This window comes from Parasteatoda tepidariorum, chromosome 8, assembly GCF_982258835.1.
Source record: "Parasteatoda tepidariorum strain Cologne lab strain chromosome 8, Ptep-v5.0, whole genome shotgun sequence".
Lineage (NCBI taxonomy): Eukaryota > Metazoa > Arthropoda > Arachnida > Araneae > Theridiidae > Parasteatoda > Parasteatoda tepidariorum.
The window spans coordinates 99,029,104-99,050,235 of record NC_141762.1 but is presented as its reverse complement, the minus strand read 5'-3'; the positions used below and the strand labels follow the sequence as shown (position 1 = coordinate 99,050,235).

General features: G+C 32.4%; 1 long non-coding RNA gene across 1 annotated transcript in view; it reads left to right on the top strand.

The window, feature by feature from the left end:
• The window catches only part of LOC122271317 (uncharacterized), a 39,668-nt gene extending 24,706 nt beyond the window's left edge, over positions 1-14,962 (top strand). Inside the window, exons 4-6 of the long non-coding RNA XR_015435980.1 lie at positions 1,820-1,886; positions 4,633-4,848; positions 11,372-14,962. This is a non-coding gene — a long non-coding RNA (uncharacterized LOC122271317). The remainder of the gene's footprint in view (positions 1-1,819; positions 1,887-4,632; positions 4,849-11,371) is intronic.
• Positions 14,963-21,132: the final 6,170 nt, after the last annotated feature.

The following is a 21,132-nucleotide window of genomic DNA, read 5'->3' as shown; positions in this document are numbered from 1 at the left end:
GCTACAAACGACTGTTTTTTTGTATCTCGCTACACTACAAACTACGAAAAAAAGTAGCAACTACAGTAGTTTCGCTACTTGTAGCGCTCTACTTCCGACCAATGAGGGTGCATTATTTTGATTCTCTCATCTTTGTGATGAATTTTCGAAAGAAAAGGAAAACTGCTAATTGATGCAACGGTGATCAGGCGGATGGATTCGCAATTCTGGTTGTTGGACAACTCTACATGCAACGCTGCCTTTTCTCCAACAGCTAATTCATTAAAATTTCAATGTTAAAATGTGTTAGTACACTTAATTAACACGGGTGGTATAGACGCATTCTCAAAAAAATCTTAATAGTGCAGTATTGTTTATCAATAAAGTAAAAATACAGAACAAACCAACCGGAGAAAAAATAATAATTTTAAAAAAATTTCTTTCCCACAATGCTTAACTATTCCCAGTATTGGTTAGGAGGAGAGGAGCCCGTTTCAAGAAACTCTGTTACTGTGCCCCTAAAGGTTGTTTTCTCCCTTGTACACATAGACCGCACCTAACATCGGAGAACTAGTTTACATTATGTCAATGAAAGCTAGACTTCTTTCCCTATGTATATTCTTTGATGCAACTACTCGTTCAGATAATTGCATGAATTATTGAAATAGTTTATTTTAATGACATTGCGCTTATTTTTAGTTACAAAGCAATCTTTTTTCCTGAAAGTTTTTTTTTATTACAATGCACTGTGTGCCAGAAGACCATGATCTTTGGCCAGAAGTCAAAATTACATTTTCAACTAAAATATGTGTAGGCAGTTTTAATATCGCCCAAATTAAGTATTCATAATCATTCCAAACATTATAATTTACTTTTTGGACGGACGAGAGTACAATGTAGTGAAAAATATGTTAAGAAAATTTTTTTTACATGTCACTTTTAAATTTATATTTCAGAAATATATATAGGAATTTCACCTAACTGTTGCATTTTTATCAGAGTAATTAGCCTGAAATTATAGTACAATTTTTCAATTTGTTGGAATAGTTAATACTCTTGACAAACTTATAGTTTATATCTTATCATTTGACGTTTTACAATGTTTGAATCACTTTCGAAACTTAGTTCCAAAAGGTTCCACGTGGTAATTAGCTAAACTTTTTTCTGTTGTCTTCTTTGATGTTTCTTCTTTCGAAAAAAACTGTCCCATTTTGCCCATATTGCAAAAATTGACTAAATATACCGAAAAACAAAAATTATGTTTTTTTTCTTCATGTTTTAGCGTTATTTTGTTACTAGTTCGCGTTATTTTATAATATTACTTTGGAAATATAATTTACTTTTCCTTTTTAATATAAAATTACGAAAATTATTATATTTTCATTGCTATATTTAATTATTTAAGCATACTCTATTATTTTTTTTTATATTTTTGCTCGCCATATTTCAACCGCAATTTTGTTTTTTTGGATATTTTTAGTGTATTTCAAAATTTTAACTTTTAATTCAATTTACCTGCACATGAAAACCCCCAAATTTTGAAACAAATTTTATCGAAATACTAATTTTGGCCACGAAACCTTGGATGCTGACCCACTGTGCAAACGTTAAATTTTTATAGGAAATCGTTGGCAAACCTAATCTTTTGTTAGCCTGTCAGACAAAAATCGAAAATTCTAATCAATATGTATTGAGAACTTAAGTTACTCTCCTTTTCCCTGTTTTAGGGAATTTTCTAATTTGCACTCTTGTAAATATACTTATTACAATTTTAGATTTGATTTCTAGATTTGATCTATTTGATTTCTAGCTATTTATTTATTTATTTTCTCAATTACAGGCTGTTGCCTTTATAAAAGAGGGAAGAGAAAGCCTTAAAAATGCGACTATTTGATACTAAGTTCCAGGTGAGGAGACAGTGGCTATTATTTTAACAAAAAAATGCTCGAAAAGTCAGAAAAAAGACAAATTTATGAAGAGATAAATTTAAAAAAAAATTTTCCTGCTAAGCTAGTAAGTTGCTCTATATCTAACTATATAACTCGTATACAAATATAAGATTTCGAAAAAAATCATATGAAAATGGTCAAAAGCGATGAATAAATTCATGAAAAATGCATGGCGACAGATTTTAATTTGTATTAAAACCTTCATTAGCAATATCAAAAAGTGATAATTCAACTTCCTATTCGCATGACGTAATAACATGATGTATCGGAATTTGATTACAATAAAAACTATAGAAAATTGACTAAAATTAATCAGTAAACGACGTCGAATTATTATTGAATGCCTCAAATTAAATATGTCAGAATGATAATTCAAAATTCAAGCGTCGCAATCTCATATAAAAAAATACTGGTATTTCAAAATCCGTGAGGAAATGATCAGTAAACGACATGGGTTAGTCGCTATTCAGCGTGTTAGACCAACAACTTCTAGAAAAAAGGTCTCGGCGTGGATCAATTTAGTTCTCAGACATAAAGAACATAAACTGCGCAGTGGATGAAAAATAAGAACGATGTCACTATGTTCGGGCTACTAACAAGGGAGACTAAGGAAATGTGACTCTCCAATTTTGAAATAAACTAGTGCCTTGGTCTGGACAGACACATCGACCTTCCTGTGTTCGATAGGGTTCCTCTGACAGGTCAGCGATGCAGGGACGCTATCCTTGCGCCCCATGTGAGACTTTTCCGCACAGCATATGGGCCAAATTTCAACTTTATCTACGATAACGACCCTACACATGGGGCTCAGTTCGGAACGAATACCTCTAACCGGATGACATACAACGATTGACGTGACCTGCGATGTCCCCCGATCTGGATCCCATCGAACGCATATGCGACGCTTATCAAAGCTCAATTGCTATGAGCTCAAGGCTGCCTTGGTGCATGAGTGGGTCACAGTGATTAATAAGGACCCAGGTAAGAAGTATGAAAAACCGATGAGAGGAATCCAAACTTTCGATCGCAAAGAATCCGAATTCGACGAAAAAAAATTTACGTTTTCGTGTCTGATTTCGTAACTTAAATGGTTATCTCGTTACTTAAAATATTGTCTATACTAATTCTGCGAAGGATAATAATGAATCTAAAGGTGAAAGAAGTTAAACGTTTTTGAAATGTTCATCAGTCAGCGATGAACGATGTGTTTTTAGTAACGTTGATTAGCATTAGTTAAGTAACAAATATTCATAAAAAGAAATCATGTAGGAAAAATTTATTTACAAACGTTAAATGAAATTTTCTCTTTCTTGACATTATTCAACGCTGTTTATGGTGCTGGAAAGCAAGTATAAAGTCGAGCTGAAAGTCACCGAACACCGCTGTTAAAACTGAATATGCAAAATTATTTTCTACTTGCAAATATAGCGTCTAATTACTTAGCATGACAAGTTTTTTTTTTATTCCGTATGAATGGTAGACTGAATTTAAACAATAAAAAGCTCCCTAAAACCGGAAGAAATTTAGGAAACTTCCGGTGTATCCCTCCGCTTATGTATTGCTTACGAGACGATGTGTGAACAGGCTTGGTATTCTAGGAAGTTATATTATTGCGATTTGTATTTAAATTTACGCGTAAAATTTTACCATTCATGAGAGTTTTCTGTCGTTTATAAATTCAAACAGGTCTTGAGCTCCTGAAACGACTTTTAAAAAATTTATATCTCAACATAAATAACGTGTAAGAGTAGCCATGTTGTGAGTGTTATCCCTTATTTGGTTATATTTGTGTGAAATAGCACCGTTTGTTATTTTTTAGATAGCATTATTGATGGCTTAAGTAGTTTTCCAAATTTATTTGTTTCATTGACAGTTAGGTTGAAAGAACGCGTTATATTGAAAACACCACTAGTATAATATTAAATGGTGCATTTTTTTTCAACTTTAGGCGAGAAAAACAGTCGGAAGTATTGTGTTTCGTTGTTGTCGGAAGTTGAGATCTCTAGATTAATCTAGCGACGAATTTTAACCTCCTAGTGCCTTCTGCAGTTAGCTTTTCATGGTCAGCAATTCATATTGTTAAAATTATGGCTAAATTGGCATAATCCTTGAAAATCAAGTTGGAAGAAAAGTATTAAGTCGATAAAATTTTAGATTTTAAAGAAATGGTCTTCAGTGGTTCATAAATTGCCTAAATTAGTCCTAAAAGCTATGACAATAAACAGCGCATTAGAAGGGCAAAAAAATCATCAAAGCAAGAAAGACGAATCAGGAAGCTTGTTTGTTTCGGTAAGATGTCATCTGTCCAACTTCAAAAATTAAATGCAATTACCATATAGAAGCAGCTCGGTTTAACTGATCATCTGAATATTAAATTTATAAATATCAAGGAAAACTCCGCTTACTAAATGACACGAAGATGCTCGTTCAGCATTTGCAAGGAAACATCTTGGAGTACGATTTGGGGTGATGTGGTCTTTTCTGATGAAAAGAAACTTAACTATACAGATCAGATGGTATTATTTAATAACCGTCGTTGAACAGCCGACCCAATTTTCGGGTTTTCCACTACTAATGTTCAACACCGTAGCCTTGACATGTTGAACCCAACCCAGAAGACAAGGAAACTCCTGGATCAAGGATTTAGAGAAATTTGCCTTCGTGGAGGACTTCTTGATGAAACTAACCAGTATTTTTTTTACAGGCAGAGGTAGACCACAAGAACCTCCCACGGTTAGTCTGGCTGCAAAGGGCTCTAACCCGTGATTTGTACCACTGAGGATATTTTAATTCAGCACTGTGGTCGGTGCAAGCTGGATGCAGATTGGTATCGACCAGCCATCGCAGGGATTCGAACCCAGTTCACCTCATTGGAAGGCGAACTCTCTATCACCTGAGCCATCGTGACTCTATGTATAAGGTTAGATATGATTTGAATGTTATCCCTTATTTGGCTATATTTGTGTAAAATAGCACAGTTTGTTATTTTTTTAGGTAGTATTATAGCAGGCTTGATTAGTTTCTCGAGTTTGTTATTTGTTTCATTGACGCTTAAGTTGAAAGAACGTGTTATACCGAAAACACTACAAGTATGATAATAATGAATGGTACTTTTTTTTCTAGCTTTGGCGTAAAAGACAGAAGTTGTAAACCGGAAGTCGTACTACGAATTTTAACCCCCTAGCGACATCCATATTATTAAAACTCCTTCGAAATAAGCATAGTCATCGAAAAACAATGTGGAAAAAAGTTCAATGAAATTTTAGGTTTTAAGGAAATGATCTTGAGTGAATGTCAAAAAATCAGAATATTATAAGCCTACAGTAAATAGCTATCTCAGGAATCAAGGCCGGATTTACGTATAAGCTAAATAAGCTGTAGCTTGGGGCCCCGAGATGAGAAGGGCCCCCAGATCCTACTTTCCCCCCTCTTTTTTTTAATGTTTTATTCGGCCCTCAGAAGCCGAAAATGCATTTTTTTTTCTTTTTTACATTGTCGGACATAATAAATATAAATAAATGACTGAATAAAACAAAAAACTTCGCTGTCATTAGTAGGGAACATATCATCGTACAAGCAATTTGAGTATTAATAAATTTTTTATAAATAAACAATTTTTTAGTTTAAAAGGTGAAAAAGTTTTTTTTTGCCCCATCATTCGATCATCAGACTATTTAATATCAGTTTCTAAGGATCAGAATTCCCTTTTATTTTACTTTAAAATTGTACAAATGATATATTTAATGCTTTCATGTGATATGCAGCAGTTTTAAATAGCACTTTAAAATATCTAAAAAAGGACAGAAATAATCAGTTCAAACAAAAATTAACTAATACTTTTGAATAAGAATTTAAATAACTACGCACGTTTGTTTTGTTATCTCATTCTATATATCATTATTTAGAGTAGACAGTTGCGCGTTGGTGTGATGATGACGTAATGAAAGAGGCATACAAAAAAAAGGAAATTTCATTTCAGTTAAAATCCTCAATATTATATTTTTAAACTCCTCGAAAATGTAGTAAAAGAAGTATACAAATTAAATGTTGCAAACAAATTTATATTAAGTAAGAACGAAACAAAAATGATATCGGAATATGCTGAATCACTAATGAGACCGGGATGAAAGAAATCGATATCTATTTGATTGAATAGTATAACTAGAAGATGTTTCTAAAATTCTGAAATCTATCAGGCTTTAATTTTTTTTTCTGTCACAAACTTAATCAGTAATTAAAAATAATAAATTCGTTAGATTTCAATATTGGTTCTGTTTTTTCGTTGATTAAATGTTAAACATTAACAAATAGTTGTCTTTTAAAACATTTCATTCTATAATAAGATAATTATTCAACAATTGTAATTATCTAAAACTAATTGATAATTGATATAAAGCTTTAGTGTGTTCCATTGATATGTTGAATGCTCATTTTGGCTAGATGCCGGGACTAATGCTCTTTCGCATCCTAGCCACTATACACCATCAAGAGCAGAGCTTATACTTTAAACCCGTATGACATTTATTCTCTCTGATATTTAATAGACCCTTTAATAAATCCTTAAAAATATAATCCAAAAATTTACATAAACAATGAAAAAAAAATTTTCTTCTACTAAAATTTAACAAATATACTTAAAATAATTGAAAAGAAAGCAAAAATAATGAAGAAATATTTTCAATATAAACATCAGTTAAATAATATCAGCTTACGAAATGTTTTTTTTTATTTTTCCAAACAGTATTAATATAACGGCCCTCACCTGCTCCAGGGACTGCTGGGTTGGGTTCAAAATGACAAGGCTACTGAGTAGTAGTCGTAAACTCGAAATTGGGTCTGCTGTGCAATGACTGTTATAAAATAAACTAATAAATTTGGCCGGGATAGCCTGGTTGATAAGGCGTTGGACTTGTGTCCGTGAGAATGGGAGTCTGAATCCAACCGGCGGAAGAATACCCATGTATAAAATGGTGACTGGTGCATGTTAAATCTGTCAGGGTCACAAAGTCCTCCAAGTTTTCATAACAAATAAATACGTCTGGGTACAAATCTAGCAGTTCCCTTGTCTTCTGGATTGGGTTCAAAATTACAAGGCTACGGAGTTGAACATTAGTAGTCGTAAACTCGAAATTGGGTCGGCTGTGCAATGACTGTTATAAAATAAACTAATAAATTTGACTGGCATATCCTGGTTGATAGGGCGTTGGACTCGTGTTCGTGAGAATGGGAGTTTGAATCCAGCCGGCAGAAGAATACCCATGTTTAAAATGGTGACTGGTGCATGTTAAATCTGTCAGGGCGGGGGCCGGGATAGCCTGGTCGGTAGGGCGCTGGGCCCATATCCAAGAGGTCGTGGGTTCGATCCTCGCCGGCCGAAAACTCCCCGTATAGTAAATGGTGACTGATGCACGTTAAATCAGTCGAGTCTCAAAGTCCTCCATGTTCCCACAACAAATCAATACCTCTGGGGGTACTGATCCAGGAGTTTCCTTGTCTTCTGGATTGGTTCAAAATTACAAGACTACGGAGTTGAACGTTAGTAGTCGTAAACCCATGAACTTAGGTCGGCTGTTCAACGACGGTTATAAAATATAAAATAAAATAAAATCTGTCAGGGTCACAATAAATACCTCTGGGTACAAATCTAGCAGTTCCCTTGTCTTCTGGATTGGGTTCAAAATTACAAGGCGAAGGAGTTGAATATTAGTAGTCGTAAACTCGAAATTGGGTCGGCTGTGCAATGATTGTTATAAAATAAACTAATAAATTTGGCCGGGATAGCCTGGTTGATAGGGCGTAAACTCAAAATTGAGCCGGTTGTTCAACGGTGGTTATAAAAATGATAAAACTAATAATAAAATTGTATTTTCTTGTTTTCTTTGCATATTTTCTACGCACATTCAAAATTTCATGTTTCTAAGTCTCATAGATTTTGTAACGTAAAAAAAAAAAACAATTGAGAAAAAAATTCGCGAAAAAATCATTAAGAATTGCAAATAAAATATATTCAAAATGAATCTAAAAAAAAAAAAACTCTGTTAAATATATAGTAGCCCAGCACGTCAAATTTTTACTCTGTGCTTAAAATATGTTTCTTTTGTAACTTTTTCCCCTCGTTCAAAAAATGTGTGCAATAAAAGAAAGGTTCTACATAATAGTCTCATCACAATTTATATATTTAACAATAGAGTAATGTTATCAAATTTTTTAATAATATAATCTTAATACTCAACAATAAAAAATAGTGACAGTTTACTTTAGGTGTATAGAAATGGAATTGAATTTATAAGGGCCCGATCATTTTCAGTAGCTTAGGGCCCCACCCAGCTTAAATCCGGCCCTGTCAGGATTCCTGAAAGCTATGGCAGTAAATAGCGTATTGAAGGAGGGGGGGAAATCAGCAAATCAAGAAATTCGAATCTGGAAGCTTGCTTGTCTCGGTGAGATGACATCTGCACAAATTAAAAATCAAATGCAATTACCAAGCAGAAGCCGCTCGGTTTAAGTAATAATCCAAACATTTAATTTGAAAATGTCAAGGAAAACTCAGATTTCTAGATGACACGAAAATGCTCGTTTAGCTTATTGCAAAGAAATACCTTAGAATTTACGAATAGGAGGAGTGAAGTGGTCTATTCTGATGAAAAAATAAGTTTAGATAGATCAGATGGCTGTCAATATTTTTGGTAACGCGGCACTCCATACTTAATACTCAACTTACTTGAGTAATGTGTAATGCATTTGGAAATTCATTTCATTCTGCTATTGTTCTTATTACGTCATAACCTATCACTATATTGCACACGTAGAAAGAATAGAATTTACTCTGGCGTAGAATAGGTTTATTATTAAACATCCAAAATACACAAAACTGCCTTTTCCACTTGACATTCAGGAATTTGTATACAGTGTAATCAGGAAACAGAAATGATGTAAGAATGAGAATATTCTAGAACATTCTATAAATAATAACTAAAATCTTATTAGACATCGGGAGAACTTGGAGAATCGAACTCAGGACCTCCGATTTGCCGGGGTAGTGTTTTTAGCCAATCGGCCATGCCGGCACATTCCGTTTCAATATTATAAAATAAAATGATATAAATCATTTAATCTTAAGTAGTGTCACTTTCTTCAGTGACTTTATACTTTTTCTTTCATCACTGTAGTGTGTCACTCAGAATTCCGCTGCGTGATATTTGTTTTCCCTGAGTTAATCCATCAAAATTGAGTCCCGTAGTAGGACTGATCGTAAAAACACGGTTCCCAGTAGAACACCCAAGACAGGCATCACTAGCTGGCATCAGTAAGAGGGTGAGAGACCACTTTGATCAGCCTGCGTAGAGACCGAGAATGCGCTGTATCTGTTCTCGTTAAACTGTTCTATCGTAAAATGCTCCACTTCGCGAGCAGTTCGTCGGGTGACCAAATCAGTTGAGCCATCCAAAATTGTGATGGCATGTCTTATTGCAGTGACTCTCAACCACTGTGCCGCGGCACTTTCGTGTGCCGCCAAATACTAGAAATGATACAATAAAAATTATAATGTTTTTTTTTTATTATGAATAAAGTTTAAATTAAAGAAAAGTGTGTATATATATATATATATATATATATATATATATATATATATATATATATATATATATATATATATATATATATATATATATATATATATATATATACTTTTTATAATTTTTCCACACTTTAACCGAGTGAACATCTTTGTCGGCGATTGTCTTGTTTCTGACAATCTTGAAATAAGATGGAAGTGCTTAAGTTGTATATAACACACAATTTTAAAACATTTTGTAAGAGCTAATCATTAAAGTAAGCTATGCAATTAATAAACTAATTAACAAAGGATAACTAAAAAAACAAATATACAAAAAAAAAAACAAATTAACAAGGGATGGCCAACAAAAATTAAGTTAACAATTAACTAGTTGTTTTGCTAGTTACTAACAAGAAATCACAAAAAATTACATTTAATGTAAAAAAAACCAACAGTTAATAACTATAGAAAACAAGCTAACAATTAATAACTAGCAAAAAATAAATAACTGTTACTAACTAATAAAAAAATTGGTCGAAAGAAATAATTAATCCCTTAATAAATGTGCTTTTGTAGTACATATTATTTTATTTCACATTCGAAATTATTATCACACACAGTGTAAAATAGGTAATTAAACAACTTTTAATCCAATTTGTTTCATTTTGTGCCAACAAATTTCGAAATCGTTAAAAGATTGAGAATCACTGTCTTAATGGATGTCTTATTCCTCAGGGGTGTTTCTCAAACCATCGCCAATAGCCCATTGTGCTGCTCTACTTCGACTTAAGTAAAGTACCTACCTATTTAGCAATTTTTTTATAACATATTCAAATTTTATAGCAATTGGCTTAGTTTTGGGAGAGTTATTGCTGCTTTTGTTAATTTTTCCTTAATTTATGATAGCCAGTATTATTATAGAATAATATATAATTATGGAGAATGATACTTTTGAAGAAATTTTACTCAGTTAACAGCGTTAATTCTTTCACTTACGATATTACGAGAGGGGCGTTAATTCTTTCACTTAAATTATTTCACTTACGTTATTGGTAACAGTGCAGGAATTGTTAATACAATCATGTTATTAGAGAACTTTGAGTTTTTGAAAACGCACCACCTTACTGGATTCTGTTATGGTGTTGTAACTTTTTTTTTTCTTCATAAAAAATCCTATGTTAGAAAGGTTTTCAAGATTTAAATACCATATAAATAAACAAAAGTTTAAATTTTCTTGGTACCAAGGACTTTTTTTTTCATGTTCTGGTATTTATGAAATAAATAAATGAATGAGAAAGAAGTTATAACCAAAACCAAGTTTAGAGAATTTATTTACGGTAAAACCAAAAAAACAGATATTTGAATTTCGCCCCATTTATTAAATCGTTCTAGGAAATTATTCACCCATCAAAAAATGCTGTTAGCTAACCCGCTTAAAAAATTTGTGGTTAGGAGAAATTTTAGCTAACTTCTGAGCTACAAACCAAAAACTTCAATTTTTTCACAAGCATTAATCTATATTACGAGACCATTAGCCCAATGAGCAACGATGAATTTTTTTCTGAAAACGTTTTAGTTTATATGATCTAGCATTTACACAAGTTTGAATTTTACTTTAAAACGTATGTTTTCTTCTCAACGAAAAATTTTAATTACTTCAACCGCATATAAAAAGTAATAAATGAAACGAGTTTTACCACAAGTTTTGAATTACCTTTCAAATAATATTGAAAATCGTTAGAGCAACAAAATCAGTCATTGCTAATTTTCAAACATAAGAGTAAGTAGTTATAAAAAAGCCATAATTCTTTTGAGAACAGTTTCAATTTAAATAACTGTAGTTATAAAAGTTATGAAAAGATATTAAAAATGAATTTTTTTTCAGGGTCTGTCACAAGCGAAGTCAAATCTGTGGAAAAGTTTGATACGTTGCCAACTTAAATAAAGAATGTAATAAGAAGTGATCAGAAAAAATTGTAGTATTTAATGCGAAATTAATGGATTTGAGGTGAAAGTAGACATCTTGGATAACATCTTCCTCAACATTGGTGACCGCACGGGATATGATCACGCTTACTTCGATGGACGGTTAGCATTGAACAGTTGACTTGCTATTTGCGACTGCGTCATCGGCTTCATCACGCTGTTGCTTATTGGTCTCATTTACACACAACGGAAATCTACACACCCTCGACTGCTTACAGCAATACAGAAGTGAGCATTCGCAATCAAGAACTTAATACAGCTCTCACGACAAACGCACTAAGCTTGAACTTAATACAGCTCTCCCCATAAGTACTAAAAATTCTGTGAACTTAACACAGCTTTCCCGGTCTTTCGCAGATACGGCAACTAGTGTTCATCGAATTCTATCCCTGAAATAATTCTGGTGGGGAACTTTTGTGGCCTAACTACCACTACAATTATTCCATATCAATACACCAGTATATAAGACGTGTTAACTCGATTCTATCTAGGGTACCTTTTGATAGATTAAGTTGCCATCGTCGATAACATTAGCCCCCGCAGATTAATGCATGAAAACACTAATTTTTACCTTTGCAATCAGGAAATGACTTAATGTGATTTGATTATTATTCATGTCCATCCCTGGTAAAGGAATGCCCAAGTCAGGTTCAGGATATCATATTGCTTTAACAGCTCCACTAGTCCACCTTACTTCACAAGCAGTTTGGCTGAGACACCCATACAATTCATGATATTAGCAGAAGAAGCAGGCTCAAAGTCAAGGTGAAAGGTTCTTTCCCCTGTTGACAAAGTTCAAACATTTAATGTGGCCGCATCATAACCTGACCAGGCCATTGCAGTTTGGGAAAGTCATCATATTGGTTTCATGTTCGCTAAAACTTTAGTTTGTCTGGCTCGGCCCAGGCTTAGATTTCATTGAGACCAAGACAAGGGAGATGAGCCTGTAGGATTCAGGCAATCTTAGATGTCTCTTTAGTTTACCAATAAGGGCGACCTCGTTATTTAATTTTCTATTATTTTTGGAAAAGTTCCCGTTTTCAGACATTTATTGAAGAACTCCAGTAGCCGATGACGATTGATCCAGAAGATATCTACGAGAATGTCCGCCCAGCGCCTTACTTTGATTTTAGAGTTAATCCATTGTGAATGAAGGACCATTATTTGCCAAGTTGCCTCACTAGTACATGTTCAAAATCAACCTCCGGAAAATGATGTGACGTAATATTTTCAACAGTGCCCACTAAACCTATTAGTAGTTGAATCATCCTGCTTAGTTTAGACTCTGTCTCAAGCACTGTCATTTGGTATAGAAAAGATTAGTCGATTGCAAACCATGTTTAAAGACAAGTTCTGAAGCATACTTTTAGGAAATCTTCTTTTACTGTCTTATGCTCTATATGTTAGTAATACGATGAACACAAAAAATAAGCTGCACCAATGTATAATAGTATTCTTATTATTGACAAGAAAAAGCTCAACGTTAAATCAACATACCTCTTTAGGTCAAGCTTCCTGATTACTATAACAGATCTTATACTTGTATTTTTTTTACTATGAATATGCTAAGCCAGTGATGTAATTAAAAATTTATTTTGTGTGTGTTTCATTTTTACAACAGAAGAATAACGTTTTAGCAGAATAGTAAAGTAATTGGGTTACTTTTAGATATATTTATTAAAGTTAGACTCAGCTGTAAAATTTAATTCACAAACAATTGGTAAAGGGGACAGTTTATGGCGGATATATATATCTTCGCTAAAAAGAGGTGACAGCTTAGGAGTAATATATGCAATATCAGCAAGCTAATGCTGAAAACAACAGTTAAAATTAAAAATGGTGAATCTATTCAACTAAATTCAAGGGAATAAGTACGATATATGTAAAATTATCTCAGACCAAATTTGCTTTCAGCAAATAAATAGTTTAAGAATAAACAGAGACATCAGTGGTTTGTAAACTGGAGTCTATTTAGCCAGGTTATATTTTGTTAAAAGAACTAGATTAATTTTAAATCACCGTTTTTAGTAAATTTTAAAAAACAGATTAGTACTAAAATTTATTATTACAAATTCTGTAACAATTTCTAATGCTTATACTTTTGTGCAACAGAGGCAAAGGTCTTAGGTTCAAAACAAAATTAATTTCACCAACGTCTCATTAATTTTAATGTGAACTGTATTATATTACACAATGTTACCCCTCTCAAGGACTGCTTAGTTCCTCCCTGGTAACAAAAATTAAATGAACTCCAGCAATAATCATATTATAGATGATGAAAGCAGTGTTGTAGACTGAAAAACCCTGAGTGAGAAATTCGGTGAAAATATAAAGGATTCAGTATCAAGTACTAATTAATAATTGGGCCTTCCAGTGCTTATAATTCAATCATGGTACGTAGAGTTTTTATAGGTGCTTTTTATTGAGAGGCATTAAAAAATGCTTATTTCTCCCTTTTCGAAAATGAGATTTTTTTTTCTTTACAGTGTATTTTTGCCAGGTAATTTGCAAAAGCGTGGTTTCCGTATTTTTCTTTTCAATGTTTTTGTACATTTCATACAACCAAAATCCATTTCGGCGTACCGTGGGTCTATGGCTTATGAAAGCGCCAATCATTTTATTTGTTTGATGAAAAACTTGCGAGTCTGCATGTGCGTCTACTGTGGTGAGTTTATTGCACTTTCAAGTGCAACTCTTCTGCATTTCGCAAGTTATTCTCCATTTCAGGCTTCATTTTCCACCCTCTGATAACGAACCGAAAAACCTCTTGATCTTTTTATTATATCTAATAGAAAAGAGTTATTTGTCAGAAACTAGTTATTTTTGTCATGATCATGTAAAGTCTTTGAAAACTATTTAGTTAATGTATATAGTGCTTAAAATTTACTCTAAAGGTGCTTATTTTTTGTTGAAAGTTTTGACTACGCACCCTGATGGTGGTAGGTTAGACAGCCATTAGAATTATTTTGGTTTGATCAATTGCGGGATACAATACTAATCAAATAACGCTAGGTGCAAGAATTTATTAAATAATGATACATGCATAGATCAAATATACACTGTATTAATCATCTTCGAGTAAGGCTAGAAAAATATGAGGTTCGAGTCGAGATTGGGTTCAAAAACTATTCAAATTAAAGGAAGGTCAGGTATCGATTAAAACAATAGTAAATTTCCATTTTTAAAAAGTCTGGTGGTTGAAAATTAATCAAGTTACAACAGGCTCTAGTGCCGATATATATGTGATTAATACTAGTGAATTTAAATCGTCGCAAAGGTGGGTAGAGTTATAAATATTACAGCAGCTTGATGTATCGAAAGAAAGATAAATGATTTAATTTTTAAAAAAAGGTTCAAATACTGTTTTAATATTAGTGGATTAACCAATAGACAAAAATATAATTCCATCATGGGTCAAGATAGATTGATTTTTAGTAACTTATCAAATTATAGCAAGCTGGGATATCTATAGAAAAATATTGATTAATCAAAAGGCTAATTTTATCAATACTCGAACTATCAGGAGAATTATTTTCGTGCCCACTATATTTCTATAGGAGCCTAATTCTGCTATGATTTACTCAATCCCATTTTGAATCCACTACTCTTCTCTAGGTGCTTCAACCTGCTATAACTTCATTTTTCAAAACTGGTTTCTTTTGTTCAATACTCGAACCTAATAACTTTTCTTCGGTACCAAATCCCTCTACTATTTGACCAAATTTTGAACCATTTTCTAAAAATCTCCAACCCATTCTCTGGGACCCGCTGTAATTTGATCAGTTTTTAAAAGTAGTTTCTAAACCAATGCTCAAACTCGCCATCTTTTTCTGGAACACGAATGGGCTATTGTTAAAACAATTTTCGAATCCATTCTCGTTTGATCAAAACTTGTAATCGCCAACTTTCTGTGGATCCTAGAACTCGCAATTATTTGATCAGCTATCAAAATCGGTCTCTAATTCAGTACTCGAACTATCGGTATTCGAAACTGTCAAATCCACTATATTTTTATCGGTATGCGAAACTACTATAAATTCATCAATTTCAAAATAACTAATTTTCTAACCCACTTTTTATTGTCACTCAAACCCCTAGCATTCAACAGTTTTTGATTCTATCTTTTTAACCCGCTATTTGTAGAGTTTTCGTACCTATTTATTTTTTTTTATCACGACAAGATTGCTATTGGGTGAGTTTTTATAACAGGTTTTTTATACTAGTATTTTTAAATCGGTATGCGACTTATTTATTGGAACAGTATTCAAAACCACTATTTTGATAAATACTTGAACCCACTTTCTTTCTTAAAACAGCTAGCATTTGAGCCCACTGTTATTTGATCAAGACTCGAACCTACTACCTTTCGCTTGGTACTTTAAACTGCTATTTTTTGTCAAATTTCAGAACCAATCTTTTTTTACAAATACTTGGACGAACAAAATTTTTATCGGTACTCGAATTGACTATCATTAAAAAGTTTCGAACCCACTCTCTTTTGATTGATACCTGCTGAACCCTCTAGCATTTGAACAGTTTCCGAACTCTTTTTTTAATCGAACTGTAGAATTGTTTTCGAGCGTTTATTTTGATCAAGTGAACACTTCTACTTTATCGGTACTCCAAACTGCCATTATTTGATAACCCGTCTCTTTTGATCAGTGTGCGAATCCTCTATTTTTTTTAAATCTATACTCAAACCTGCTATTACTGGACCAACTGTTATAACCAGCCTTTCAATAAAACATTCGAACCCACTATGTTTCTATCAGTATTCGAAGAGGCTATTATTTTATCAGTTTCCAAAAACAGGGTTTTTCAATCAACATTCACACCCAATTCTCTTATTATTACACGAAACCCCTACCTATCTGGTTAGAACCTGCTATAATTTGAATAGTATTTTCATGCACTCTTTTTTTTAAAAAAAAACAAGTACTTGACCCTGCAATAAATAATATGGTCATTTTACCCGAGTGAATATGGCTGGTACCCGAACCAGCGATAATTTAAGAAACAGCACAAAATAAACAATGTGAACGAAAACTGTTCCAATGCTAGCAAATTCCTGTATCATTTTTGAAAAAAATGGTAGGTTCTAGTATTGATTAAAAGGGGCAGTGGTGGACTGCCTTCAGTAATTACCCTTCTGCCACAGAAAAACTGGAACAATCGCACTGCCTAAACAGGCATACGACAACAAATTTCCATCATTCCCGGATAGAAAGTGCTACTTTAATATTAATACCATCGAGAGAAGTTTGATTCTAATGGACCATCAATTCGTGATGGTTCCAACTATACATTTCCATGATGTTATATTGGGAATTCTTGATGGATCTCTGAAAACCATCAAAACAATTTGCTTGTTTTTTATATTAGACCATCATACATCAATCCGAATTCTTTCATTGACTTAGATAAAATGGATAACTTGGTCACTGGATAATGGATGTCACTTAGATAAAATGGTCACTTAGGTTCATCATGACGTATTAGCTGACGTCACACTAGCGATAGGATCAAATTGCATTGTCCATTCAAATTTCATGACAAGGTGGATTTTAGCTGAGCATACAAGACGTTGCAAAAACAAACCTTATAATGACCTTAGATTTAAGATTATTTTCACCTTGAGACTAGCTTCATTAAAGGATGTTTTTCATGTTTGAAAACCCCAAGTCAACCTCGATTTAAGGTTTTTATAGAAGGTTGTTTTCAATTAGGGTAATGTGCGTTGAATAGAGCAGATTGTCACAAATCTGGTTTTAAAGTTTAAACGTAAACCGCATAAAAAACCTTTTTTGGTTTATATTAAAAGGTTTTTGATGAGTTAAAATAAACATATTTTTGATATCTGGGACTATTGGTGTTAAATTTTTGCTATCAGATAAGAAGAAAATTTCGTCAAAATAAAAACAAAATATTGAAAACAATGCATAGAAATAAACTTCAAAAAAGAATAATAGATAGACGCGAAACAAATCATTTTTAAAGTGAGAATTGATGCTGCGCCGGCGTGACGACACTGATTGAAATCAGGAGAGGGTGAGGAATGTTAAAAACATATTTCTGTAATATTTAAATAGTCCCTACACGAATTTTCTTTTTCAAAGCCCCTATAAAATGAGAAGATTACTGCCTTCTTTTCTCTTTAATCTACATGATAAAATAGAAAGGTTTGCAAGCTTCAATACTGGAAATGGTATCTGAAAAAATGTTTGGTATATATTAAAAAAGTTAATTCGAATACCTCTGAAGCGGGACAATTGTCCTACTTGCACTAGAGTTCTGATTAAACTACTAAAACACGAGCTGAAGTAACTTTTATTAATTTTTATAATAACTACACAAACAAAAAAAGTCTAACTCAAATAATTCTGCAAAATTATAATAGCAAGTTGATATTTATTTTCACATTATCCTCAAAATGTTAGAATAGGTATTTACTGACCAAATGTTAGAATAGCCCAAATAGCAAAATAAGGTTTATTTTCACTCAGCAAAAGTCTTTTAATGTAAACCTAGAAAGGTTTGTAACGCGGTTTGCGTGTAAACCTTCTAGCCTTAAATAGAGATACGGGACAATCTGCTCTATTCTACTCACATTAGTAACCATCACCCTAATGTAGGAATTCGGACTGATTTATGATGGTTCAACAGAAGAATAGCAACTCGTTTTGATGGTTTGTTCATGTTGATCCATCAGACATTTCCTACATAGTTTCTTAGAAATCAAATATTGTAACGATCATGAGCTACCATCACCCTAATGTAGGAATTCGGACTGATGTTCATGTTGATCCATCAGACATTTCTTACATAGTTTCTTAGAAATCAAATATTGTAACGATCATGAGCTACCATCACCCTAATGTAGGAATTCGGACTGATTTGTGATGGTCCAACATAAAGAAAACCCTAATTGTTTTTATGGTATACGAGTTTTTATGGCAAAGCCTTGTATGCAAAACCTTAAGTTGGCACTGGAGAGAAAGAGACCGGATTACAGCCGTTGTGATGGAAACTGGGTTACTCTTTAAGTCAGTTGAGGGATGAGGTAGCAAAAAAGGGAGAGAAAGTGGCCAGTATTGGCGTTTAAGTAAGCAAAACGCCGATATTTTTTTTAAACCAAGAATCGTTCTAAAATTTTGAACAGAATAAGGAAAAGAACACGATTTTTTAGAGCATTTCTAATAATTATTATTTTAAGATAGTAGTTGTAAGCTGATTTCTTAATTAGTATTTAAAAAGCAGACTTTCTTATTTTGATTTTTTAACTAAACGAAACTAATTTTAAACAACAGAAATATATATATATATATCTTTTACGCTGAAATCTATTTTATATGCTTATATTTTGAAGATTAATGTTCATTAATTTATCCCACATTGGTGTTTTGATGGGGAAAATCAGCAGTACAGGAAATTATTGATCAGGAACAAAATCATACTTATGCTTCATAATATTTACTGTTCTTTTTTTCCTATTATTATGATTTTTTAATTAAACGAAACTAATTTTAAGCAAAAAAAAATATATTTAAAAAGATTCTTTTTTGCGGAAATCTAAGTAAAAAAAAGGAAATGGATAGATGAGCATCAATACGTGCTTTAAATATTTATTTTTATATGCTTATTTCTTGTAAATTAATGTACATTAATTTATCCCTCATTGGTGCTTTGTGGGGGAAGAAAAAGTCAACATAGGCAGGAAATCATTGATCATGAAAAATATCATATCTATGTTTTTTTAATATTTACTGTTCATTTTTTTTTATAAATAAAAAATTCAATTTTTTTTTTCAGAAAAGTTTTTTTTTTACTATAAAATTTTTTTTTCTGAAATATATTTGCTTCTAAGAGACAAAAGAATTTACCAAAAAAAATAATTCTCAAAAATGGTATAAATTTGGATTTTTAATATTATCCACATGGGGGGCGAGTATTGCTTGTACGCCCCCCCCCCATGTTTTCAGCTGCCATATCCCACCCTCTTAGACTCAACAGGAACTCTTTGAATAACACGATAAACACCTATCCTGGTGCTTATCATGTTATTCATTTAATGTTTTAACAGTTGACAGTTCTTTCTGCAAACTCTTTGTGGAGTCGCCCTGAATTGAATTCAATCCACAATTTCTCATCAGGAGAAATTCTGTTTGGGTGGTTAGGCGCATTTCTTCAAAAGAAAATACATATTTTAAAATATTAGAACCTTCCTTTACTTTTCAGGATCTTTGCGGGTGAAAGGAGATTTAAGAGAAAAATCCGTAAAATTAGTTATTTAAGTATAGTAGAATTAGTTAGTCTCGAAATATTTTGTCAGATACTGAATATCTTAATATTTTCTACATAAGAGAAAGAATTTCTCCGCTTTTTTGGCTTTGTATTTTAAAAATAATAATTAAAATATTGATTGGTTTAAATTAACCCTTCGATATTTAAAAAAAATTAATGATTCAAATTTTGTGTCTTTTTTGAAATTATTTCAATTCCTATACATTTTATTAGTTTACAACTAACGGATTTGCACACTTATATTATGGAATTTGTATTTCAGATAATATTTAGAAGTCCCTTTAATTAAACAAACTAAAAATCTTAAATTTCCGCCATGACATTATTAAAGTTCCTATAAAAAGCGAATTGTACTTCAGAGCTACACATGGCGCAAAAGACACAAAATTTGAATCTTTACAGAGATTGAATAAAACGAAAACAATTTTTACTTTCGTAAAAAAATAATAATAAAATCACATGTTGTATTAGCTACACAGCAAATATGCTCAAATGCCATCAGTTTAATAATATTCACCTGTGTATTTGGTTTTTTTTTTTTTCATTCATTCTCAAGGGGAAAAATTTTTCATTAAATGTTGTACACATGATGTTAATAAAATTAAATAGTCAAATACAAAAAGAAAGCGAAATAAGAACTGCACAAGAGATAGGACACTTAAGCAAAGGCAAGGAGAATGGAAACAGCTGGCTGACCAGTGTAAAAACATACCTAACGCGCCAATTCCTTGGCCTTGAAAACTAATCCAGCGCCAAACTAAAACACCTCCTTCTTTGTACATTCGCTTTACTGAGAAGGTATTTATAAGTTAAATACATTTAAACATGAAAAACTTCTAATGCATGTTTCAAGATAAACTTTTTTTACTATACAACATTTATTTATATTTGTACACGCATTTAAACTGCAATTAATTCCAAAATAGCGAAAAACTACTTTCCAAATGCGGAGTATTACATTTCCTACCCTTCCCTGCAGTGCCAACTTAAGCTGGAATGGACTATAAGCTGAAATCCATTCATGAAATTTTAATGGACATGAAATTTTAATGAAATTTCATGAAATGAAATTTTCATGGACATGAAATTTTAATGGACAATTTGATCTTACCGCTAGTGTGACGCCAGCTAATACGTCTTTATGGACATAAGTTACAATACTTTTATAAAAGCTTTAAAAAATAATTTTTAATCCTTTTAGGAGGAAAGTTTTAAACTGCAATATTTTTGCTTTATTTGAAAAAAGATTTTTAGTACAAACATTTTCGTGACGATAAAAAGAAAATTCCGACACAAGGTTGCCGTAAGGTTATACATGCTTACTTGGTAGTTTAACCATTTGGTTAAACTATACTAAGA